The 11110-nt window shown below is 36.9% G+C and overlaps 2 long non-coding RNA genes across 2 annotated transcripts; one reads left to right on the top strand and one right to left on the bottom strand.

Annotated features, from left to right (window-relative positions):
* Positions 1–360: 360 nt before the first annotated feature.
* Positions 361–2643, bottom strand: LOC125778172 (uncharacterized). The gene is made up of 3 exons (XR_007422538.1): positions 1354–2643; positions 1152–1267; positions 361–1001 (listed from the first exon to the last, which is right to left on the bottom strand). It is a non-coding gene; the product is annotated as an uncharacterized LOC125778172 (long non-coding RNA).
* Positions 2644–4804: 2161 nt separating this feature from the next.
* Positions 4805–8071, top strand: LOC125778162 (uncharacterized). The gene is made up of 3 exons (XR_007422527.1): positions 4805–6694; positions 6756–6932; positions 6993–8071. It is a non-coding gene; the product is annotated as an uncharacterized LOC125778162 (long non-coding RNA).
* Positions 8072–11110: the final 3039 nt, after the last annotated feature.

Genomic DNA, 11110 nt, shown 5'->3' with positions numbered 1-11110 from the left:
GGATATAAGAGATACAAGAGAGTGGACATTGAATTTAAATGTAAGTGCTTTTTTTTTCGGAATACACTTCTTATATGGATTTGTGAAAACACTATGGTGGTATCACAAAAATAGTATTTGAGCCAGAGTCATTTAAAAGGGTCATCCTCTGTGACGGCTTTTTTTTTAAAGGTTTTTCGGGATTTTTAATAGTGAAATAATAAAACACAGAGCTTTCGAATTTTTACTATATATATTATACATTGTGCCTTTAGCTTAGTATCCACCTCTCAAGAAATGTAAAAACTTCAGATAAAAAAACGCTTAAGAAATGGTCAAAAAAATTTTCTGCGGTAAATTTTCTTGTGCTAGTAGGCAGCTCTAAAGAAATCTACACTCAGCGAAAAAAAACCACACACTCTACAGAGTGCTTTTATATAGCGCAAAACTTGGATTCATATTATTCTAAGATAATCATTTTTCTTTGAGGGTCAACCACTTTTATTTAGTTTATGTTTCAAGCTTTTTTATATAAAAAACTTATAGTTTAACACTTGTTATAGATAAAAATGTAAAAACACACACATAACAAACCACAGAAGTAAATTTTGTTATGAACATTTTTTACACGGTTTTCGAATTAAATATACACCCCTATCATGCATTTCGATTACGTTGCCGCTCTACGCTCCGCCGAAGTCGAAATTAGGTATCATGCGTTGCAATTGGATTGAAAGAAGAAGAGGAAGAGCTATAACTCTTTCGAAATCACCTGTTTGCCTTGAAATATGTGAAACTGAAACATAACAAAGCAAAAATACACAAATTACTGCTGTTCAAAGAAAATAAATAAAAGTAAAATTTTTATATTGTTATTATTTTTATTAAACGTAAGTATGGAATCTTTATCCGCGGCGATATTACTGGTTGAGGAGGAGACCAGCGCATCTCAGAATGCTGGGGTGATAATTGGAAGGAGAAGATTACGAGATATGTGCGATCCCTTCCAGATGAATGACGGGCTGTAAGTATTTGCACGTGAAGTAGACAATTTTCTTACAATTTGTTTACTTATTTAGATTCAAAAAAAACTTTCGCCTGAATAAGGACGTATTCAAGTATGTCCTAGATACGTTTGTAGAAGAAACGACGGCAAGTAAATTTGATGCTACCTCTTTCCAAAAAGCCTGCACATCTTCTTTAGGACGCTGGTGGAAACCGTCTATCTAGCTTACTCTCCATCATATCTGCCAATTTTTCATATTACTCTGGTGTTGTTGTTTTTGACCTGAAAGCATATCAAAAAATAAAATTAGAGCGCAAAAACTGGAAATATCGTGTGTTTTACAACTTTTAAATGCAAGCTTTACTTACATTTTTAGAAAATTAAAAAAAAAATCACGCAAATAATAAAATTTTCGCAGCAAAATAAAAACACAAAAAGTTCTCCGCCAAAAAAATTGCAACTTAGCAGAACGGAGCTACGATCGAAATGCATGATAGGCAGAATTGTAAATTTCGAAGTTGAACTGAACGGGAGCGGAACGCATGATACCAAAAATGCTAAACGGAGAAAATTTCAATCCAAGTCGAAATGCATGATAGGGGTGATAGTTCGTTATTTCATCTTACACAGTTTTCAGAAGACATGGAACGTATCCCCCATTTAACTACTAGTATACTGTATCTGCCAGCATACCAAAATGAGACTCCTGACTAACAGAGTCAATAAATTACTATTGTGACAATTAGAGACATGAGACAATCGTCTCAAGCAGAATACCGATATAAAGATTTTATAACTTATTGTTAGACTTTTGAAACAAAAAGGAGATCAAATAAATAAAGGAATATGGCAAAGTAGTGGAGTCCATGTTGAACTGTAGATAAATGGCTATCGGAATTAAGATATTTTAAAACCTTTAAACAAAATTCTTTTAAACATTAAAACCAAAAATTTCATTATTTTTTGCACCTATTTTCATTTAAAAAAAAGGCACGATGAATATTTTTCAAAAATTCATGAATTCCTTGTATTTGTTTCAGGCAAAAAAACAAAAATCAATTTTTTGAAACCGTTACACGGGACGACCCCCTTAAGTTGAAGTTTTCATGCAAATACATCACTGAGTTGAGCACTGACTAATCAATATCGAAGTTCCTAAGAATTTCCATAATCTGGGTTCCCAGGTAACGAAAAATGAGTTGGGTAAGTCAGGGCGTCTCTAGATGAATCTCAGGCAGATTTAAAACCATGTTCGCTGGGAATGATCAAGAGAGAGCTTTATATACAATTTGAACAAATAGCTCTAATACAAAATAATAAAACAAATGCAAGCAGGATATATGTTGGATAAGTCGGGGTCTATTCAGTACAAGTAGTATAGTAGTTTCCTACTATAATATCCAGGGGGCCTATTCTGTAACTCGATTCGAAAAAAATGTACTCGAATTCGGATTTTGTACATTCTGTAACTCGATTTTCGGATTTTCAAGCCAATTTTCGGATAAAATATTCGATAGCTTTTGAGTTGTAGAAAGCAAAAACGAAAATTGTACACATTTATTCTGGCACAGGGTGATACAACTTTTGCATAATTATAAATTTGATTCGAATTTCGAATAGAATACATTTTCGAATCGAGTTACAGAATAGGGCCCCAGAACGAAGTTGTGGAAGGGTCACAATCGTTTCTCGCGGTAGCTCGAGCTCTTCGCCTGCAATGAGTGATGATTTGACTCCGAGTACGCCATTCACCGGAAGGGCGTCGCTGAAGGTGTTGCCACTGTGAATGACAGTCAAAGGTTATCGGAAGTTAGTTCCGTCCGAAGTCTGGTCGACGTATTGTCTGATGTCGTCGATATGGTTGAGGAATGACCTCTTAATGTTCTTAGAGGCGAAAGCATCCCAGCAGGAACTGCCTGGAAAGAAGTTCATTTACTCCTTGACTGGAATCATACGAGCGTCACCATGCAGGTGTTCGAAAGGAGACACCAAGAGGCATTCTGTTGTAGTCCGGAGTGCAGTATTCTGACAGGTCTGAAGCTTTCTCGTCTGCGTTTCACTGCATCCAGGCGACCATATTGGTGCGGCGTAGTTAAGGACCGGCCGGTCGATAGCCTTGTAAGTTGAGAACTACGTTTCTTGTCTTTTCCCCATGTGCTGCCGGGTAGCGACATGAGGATTTTGTTGTGGCTCTGTACTTTGGCGATAATCACGGCCATATGTGGAGTGAAGGAGCAGAGACTATCAAAAGTTATACCTAAAATCTACTGTAATATTAAATTCAAGTCTATGCAGTATCGTTGTGTGATTGACTGTGTCAAAAGCTTTTGACAAGTCCAACGTTGCGAGGATCGTTCTCTCATAAGGTGGTTTCTGGTTGGGGCCACGAACTATTTGTGCGTTTATGACGCTAAGTGTTGTGGTGGCACTGTGCGCTTTTCGGAATCCATGCTGGTGGTTGACTAAGCTCAGATGGTGAGTTAATGTCGGGGGTAGCAAGACCTCAAGTGTCTTCACTACTGGAGAGAGAAGAGTTGCCGGACGATAGGACTTCCTTTTGTTGGCAGGTTTCCTAGGTTTCAGTAGTGGGACCACTCCGACTTTCTACACATCGAGTATTTGATGAGTGGTCAGCGAGAGAGGGAGAACCGTGGTGAGGCAGCCTATTCCCATCGAGACTAGATGCTTTACCATAACCATGTTGATTACATCAAGGCAGATGGATTTATACGATTTCGCTTTGTTGATAACATTCTCAACCTACTCATCGGAGAAAGTGGCGCGCAGTCTTTTAGCGGTTTGCGCTGCCGTCGGGTAACACATCGCTTGGTTTTGTCTACGGAATGTTGCAGTGTGAATTACCGACTAAAGTAGCTCACGCCCTTCTTCGGGTCCAAGGAGGCATGGCCATTGAATTGAACTTCAATTCGGTCATCATGTCTCTTCGGGTTAGACAAAGCTTTGACAGTAGACCTAAGCTTACTCATACCGTTGGAGAGATTACAGGACTTCAGGTGCTCTATCCATTTCGTCCGCTTATGTTGATTTAGCAATCGCTGAATCTCCAAATTGAGATCCTTTATTCGGGGATCTCCGGAATTCGCATGGCGTAAGGTGTCGCGCTCGTTAGCTAAAATGGATGTTTCGGCTGGGAAATTAGTGCGGAGTTCCGCAATTCTTCCAGCCGAGATGAAGCGAGCAGTAGCTGCTGCGATCGCTTTACGGAATCGACGTTCGTCAACGGATACGTCCATAGGTATGGGAAAAAGTTGAAGATGTTCTCACCAGATGATGTTGACACCAGCCAGCGCAAGAATAGAACTTCCATGTTGTGACGTTCCAACGTTTAACGGTCTAATACACGGAACAGACTGTGCGAGGAACCAGGAGTTGCTGGGTGGTTCTCGTACGAGGATTGGAGCGGGATGAAGGTTGGAGGGGGCAATTCAGAGTGGGAGTTAAGTTTTCTGTTTGAGCTCCTGGCGACGGTGGAGGTCTTCTGTTGGCTACTCGGGGTGAGTGGCGGCGCATTGCGCGACCTGGGTGGAGATCGCACAGCCGTAGAGACTAATGTCGCAGTAGAGCATTGGCAATATGGGTCCACGTAACTCATGGTCCACTACCTATGTATGTCTCTTAAGGCCTAAGCATGTCTTAAGATGGCTACATTGCATGTATTACACCTGACCGAGGTGGAATTTGGATGGAGTTTTTTGACGCGAATGTCAGCTCGAGTCAGAAGGATATGGAGCAACCTTGCTGCGTAGAATCGGCTGTCGTGGAAATTGCTCCATCCACATATTCCTTGTCGGTATGTGATCTGAGAAAAAGGCGCCACGATTACCCTTTTCGACGCAGTTATCCAAGTTTTCAGGAATGTAGTTAAAGGAAAAGAACGGATTCCCTTATATAACAACAGAAAAAGGAGTTATTATCATTATCTTATTGTACCTTAATTCACAAAAAGGGCTAAAATATTGTCTGCAAATCGACATACATATATCAACTTAACTTACTATTATGTTATTGGGCGTTATCATACCTTACAATATACTTGAGGAACATGAATTTAGGAATGACAATGACAATTAAAATGACAACAACAATAGGGTCGATCATATTTAAATTTTCAAAGTAATTAGCAACGACTCCGATGTAAGGTCACACACAGACGAAAAGCAAAATTGCAAACTTAGCAGTAGTAACACATTATTCAATATTAAAAATATCCCTAAAATACGATGGCGCTATTGAGCGTTATCATTTCTAAATTTAATTTTAAATGTACTTGAGCCGAGAAACGAAACGACAACTGAAATGAATTTCAAGCTTCAAAGAATAGCTGGTTTAAAGCTAAGTCAGCCCTTTCTTGTAAAGAAAAGTAATGACGGAAGGCCAAGATAGAGGAGGAGTAAGGTCACTATCAACTGATGTTATGTAAACAAAGGCACAGCTGAGAGGTGCCACTGTAGAAACGCCAAGTGTAGTCCGGGGTTGAGTTTCTATTTGAATCCAAGATGACCGACTTTTAACCGGAAAATGGTTGCATTGTGTTATTTTCTTAAAATTTATGGAAAAGTTGTCCCAAAAATATTGGTTATATGTAAAAGTTTAATATATTTTCAAAAGAAAATCGTTTTATTTTAATATACATATATTCTTAAAGATGAGAACAATATGAGCAAATACATGAAAAATTAAGTTTTTTATTTATGCCTCTTTTTAACTGTGGTAAGTCAATAAATGTTCACCACAGAAAAATGTTACGAACAAATAAGTAACCATGCCGAATAGTGGGGTCTAGATTATGCTCATTCACAGCCATATTTACATTTTTGCCATCGTAACGAAGGTATTTGTAAAGACAATTTGTTTTAGTTTATTTCATGGTTAAATCCTTTGCGATGGTTTATTTAGTTATTTGAATCTATAAAAAGTGTTTACAATTTTCATGGGACGATAAACAACAGATCGGCTGCGATTTTATTCCATTAAAAGTACGAAATAACCAAACATGGCCACGTTAATATTGCTGCGTAATGGGTCTGGTGCTGTTACAATTTTATGATTTAAGGTTGGTACGCAGCTCTCAAGTAATTGCTCAAGAACAAAAATACATTATTTCTCAAGTAATTTTGACAGCTGGTTACGCATTGTGAATGATCCACATTAGAAGAGCAAGAGAGAATAAACAAAGTAAACAAACTTTGTGCGTATGTATGTGTATGGTAACACAAATATTTTCATTGAGATTTAAGGAATGTTGTTGATGATTGGTTGGTTTTATACAACATTTCAAAATGGAACATACTTTATAATAATGATTTCAACTAATTTAGGCTGAATTTGACGATTACTTCGAATTTCCTGCAAAAAACAATTGTTGATTTGATGTTTCTTCGCAAAACCAGGTTTGCCATATTCACATTTTATTGAAAAAAAGTATTAAAAATTAGTACTAGCTTTCTTAAGAGCTGCGTACTAGCACAAGTAACTTTATCGCAGGAACGTTTCTGGACCGTTTCTTAAGCGTTTTTTTATATGAAGTTTTTACGTTTCTTGAGAGCTGCGTACTAAGCTTTAAAAAAAAAAGCGATACGCGATGCTGTGAAGTACTCAAATGTAGTTATCAAATTAGTTGGTCGTGAATTCGAGACAAAATTTTAAATTCAATGGCGTTCTCGTGTAAGATGCTCATCGCATTGCTAGGTAAGCTAAAATTAAACTTTATATCAAAAGATTTACCATGTATTTTTTAAATTCTTTATAGAATCAGCAAAGGAGCTGGTATAGAACGCTAGTCCCAAACCAATGAGCTTTGTGCTTGAGGGTGGAAGCAACTTTTTGAAGAGCAAATACTACGGTGAGCACATTCGGATGTTGCATAACCTATTGTAAATTGCGCTTAGAATCCCGGTACTGCTGGTCAGGTTTATCAGGCTGTTGGGTAGGTTTTGAGCAAAATTGAATTTACATACTTTCTAATAGCTAAACACCCACCTTGCAGACCAAAGCGTTACCAGTTGAGCGAATTAATTGACTGGTTTCATCGTGTTAAGCGTAAAGATGAAAAATGGTGGGGATACCGTCATTAAGACATGTGTTGTAATCCTACCTTCTTATTGAAAGCCAAGTTCACGAATGTATTACCGATGTCGTTCCCTCCAACATACCGTGGTTGTAGAATTTTGGTGTACAATCCATGGAAGAGCAAGTACCATGAGAATTATGACCATATCGTGCTGCGCAATATCATGATGCCGAATTGGGGAGTGGGGAGAACCAGCTCCACCAAAACCGATAGAACATCGGGATGAACTACGCAAATAATAAACAACACTCATCAAATGAAAGTTGGCAGCGTTGGTGACTAAGCAGCGATTTGAAAAAGAAACATTTGCATCTACGCGAATTACAATTCGTCTTTACATCTAGTGAATTATGGTCGATTATGAATGGTGTGGAAGTTGATATTTAAACTTTGAAAAACAAATAAATGTAATTTGGCTAATATTGATATTTAAACTTAAAAAAAAAAAATAAATGTAATTTGGCTAATATTGATATTCAAACTTTACAAACAAATAAATGTAATTTGGCTAATAATGAGCCGCTATTAAAAGTTAAGGAATTTGAGTTGTATTTTTAATTGGGCCAAACAAGTTATTATCGATTTGAATAACTTCAAACGGAATATATTTCGAACAATCATTTATTTTTTTAAATACTATGCCGGTATCGCTACTGAGCATGGCAAAATAGTGTTGCGTGAGCTAATTTAAACTACTTTTTACTACTATATAGATATTGCAAATTCAAAAATTAATTTCTTTAAGAATCCTTTTTATTTAAAAACTTAGCTTAGAACTAAAAAATAGTGTGGTAAATCTGTTAGGATAATCAAACACTCCATTTGGGAATGAGTAGGATTCCTGATCGCCGGCGTATAGCTAAATTCTGACATTTAAAACGTGTACGTAGTTTGTGATTACAAAAATTTATAATTAAAATATAGAAAACATGGCTATTATAATTATCTCTTGATTTATCTTACAATAAAAAAATGTGTTTTACTGTTCAGACGAATTGTTATGGTATGTAATATCAAATTTTTCACAATAGTTATCTCTTATGGTCCACTCATTATCAAATATAATTTCCATTTTGTCCATGAATAAGTTAACTAAAACGCTTAAAAATATATAGCATATTTATCTATATCATGATGGTATAATTAATTTTTGTTATGACAGCTAAAATCTTTACTCTATAACAAAAATTGAAAATAGTATTTATAAATGTACAAATATATTTATAAATGTATAAATTTATAATTTAATATTATAGCATTTTTGCTTTCTGCAACCCGTTTTAACCTCTCACCACCCTTATTCACCAGAGGTGGCCATGATGTTGTTATTGTGAAAGCACACTTGAGGGGTAGCTTAAGGACTGTGAATGGCTCTTTTTCTATGGTGAATGGGACTTTCCCTACTTCTCTATACCACGCGGAAGGCATCCGCACTACGTAGGCTGCTATATATATCTCTGGCGTAGGCAACACTAAGTGTTGCCAGGTGCAATCTGACATATCCATTGGAAAGTATGACATTTTTTAGCAGAACATCACTCAGAACGTTTTGTCATTTAATCGTGAATTGTTTTATTTACAGGGAATTAAAAAATTCATCTTGGCCAAAAAATGGAATTAACTCGTGAACATTTTTCACAACTTTCGACGTGGATTATCACAAGAGTGCATCGATGAATTAAAATCTTTGTATGGCTATGAAGCACCATCCTATAGCGCTGTGAAAAACTGTTACAACGAATTCAATCGTGGCCGACGCTTGCTCAAAGACGAATTCCGTGAAGGTCGTCCAAAAACAGCCGTTGTGCCAGAAAACATCGATGCCGTGCGTGAACTGACAATGCAAGACCGTCATGTAACATACCTTCAGATAGAGGCATGCCTATGCATTTCTCCCACTAGCATACATTCGATATTGCATGAACACCTGGCCGTAAAAAAAGTTTGTTCTCGTTGGATCCCGCACAATTTGACAATCGCTCAAAAAAAGGCTCGTGTGGATTGGTGTAAAGAAATGCTGAAAAAATACGATCGCGGTGCTTCAAAAGACGTTTATAAGATCGTCACAGGTGACGAATCATGGATCTATGTGTATGAGCCCGAAACAAAACAGCAATCGACCGTGGGGGTCTTCCACGACGAGCCAAATCCAACGAAAGTTGTTCGTGGAAGAAGCACTTCGAAGCGAATGGTCGCCTGTTTCTTCGGCAAAACTGGTCATGTGGCGACTGTTTCGCTTGAGCAACGTAATGGACCAACGGTCCATTCTGAGTGGTACACCACCATTTGTTGCCCTGAAGTCTTCGGAGAAATTCGAAAAACGAACAAGAGAAGACGAATCATTGTGCACCATAACAATGCGAGCTCTCACACATCGGCTCAAACCAGCGCCTTTTTGACCGGCCAAAACGTCGAATTGATGGGTCATCCGCCGTACAGCCCCGACTTGGCACCCAATGACTTCTTTTTATTCCCACACATCAAGAAAATAATGCGTGGTCAACGATTTTCGTCGCCAGAAGATGCTGTTGAAGCATTCAAAAACCATGTTTTGGAGGTGTCTCAATCGGAGTGGAAAAGGTGCTTCGAAAATTGGTTTGAGCGCATGCAAAAGTGTATAAATCTTGATGGAGAATATTTTGAAAAACAATAAAACCATTTTCGTTGATAAATATTCCTATTTTCATTATTAGGCCAGAGATATATATAGCAGCCTTTGTACCAAAAAAAAAAATATAGAAACTGTTAATTTTGCATTTTAAGTAAATAGCATTACCCTGGAGGCTTGGGCAACGGTTTTCTATATTTTATTATACTCTGAACAGGGTAAATTAAGTTTGTCACGAAGTTTGTAACACCCAGAAGGAAGCGTCGGAGACCCTATAAATTATATACATATATAAATGATCAGTATGTTGAGCTGAGTCCATTTAGCCATGTCCGTCTGTCTGTCCGTCTGTATATATATGAACTAGTCCCTTAGTTTTTAAGATATCGTTTTGAAATTTTGCTAACGTCATTTTATTTTCAAGAACCTGCTCATTTGTCGGAACTGCCTATATCGGACCACTATAACGTATGGCTGTCATACAAACTGAACGATCGGAATCAAGTTCTTGTATGGAAAACTTTCACATTTTACAATGTATCTTCACAAAAGTAAGCACAGGTTATTTTCTAAGATAATAATATAATACGCGAAGAAATTGTTCAGATCGACTTACTATAGCATATAGCTGCCATACAATCTGAATGATCGGAATCAAATGCTTGTATGGAAAACTTTCGCATTTGACGTGATATCTTCACGAAATTTGACGTGGATTACTGCTTAAGGTAATAACATAATGTCCGAACACATAGTTACTAAATGAAATGCCCTTGTGTAGGGTATATTAGCTTCGGTGCAGCCTAAAGTTAACGTTTTTTCTTGTTTTTCTTCGGTATTTGTTTTATACGACAAATTATTGGTTACAAATGGGAGTTTAACAATAATCGCTAAATATTGTAATTACGATTTCTCATGTAGAAAATTTTCGGGTATAGCAAAGGTTATTGTTCTTTTGAGATCCTACTTATAATTGCCGTATGACGAAAGGTAAATGGGAATGGTGAACTACTTGTTCGACGTTTACTACGCTTATTTAAATGAGTATTATAGTCTAGAGGCTCGAATTTCGAGCATTTATTGGCAATTGATAAAAACAGTTAATATTTGTACTATCATTTGTTGTTCATATTTTAAGAGCTCAAACCGGTTCAGCTGCCACCCCACTAAAATGGTAATAACATTCAAAATAGTTTGAATTAAAAAAATATTTTAGGGAGATTTTTGTGAATATCTAAACAATTTTCTAAATTTCCAGACTATAATACCCCCTTGAGAATGGTTTCAGGGCATAAAACTTCCCATTTAACTATTATACAATTGTAGTTTCCGCGTTTTTTTAATCCGTAAGTTTTTTTAAGTACTACTATGAGCAAAAAATAGTAAGACTTTTTAATTTCCATTTCGCGTGAAAACTCATTTCGAA

This window comes from Bactrocera dorsalis, chromosome 4 (genome assembly GCF_023373825.1).
Source record: "Bactrocera dorsalis isolate Fly_Bdor chromosome 4, ASM2337382v1, whole genome shotgun sequence".
Classification (NCBI taxonomy): Eukaryota; Metazoa; Arthropoda; class Insecta; order Diptera; family Tephritidae; genus Bactrocera; species Bactrocera dorsalis.
This window is presented reverse-complemented; position numbering and strand designations above follow the sequence as displayed.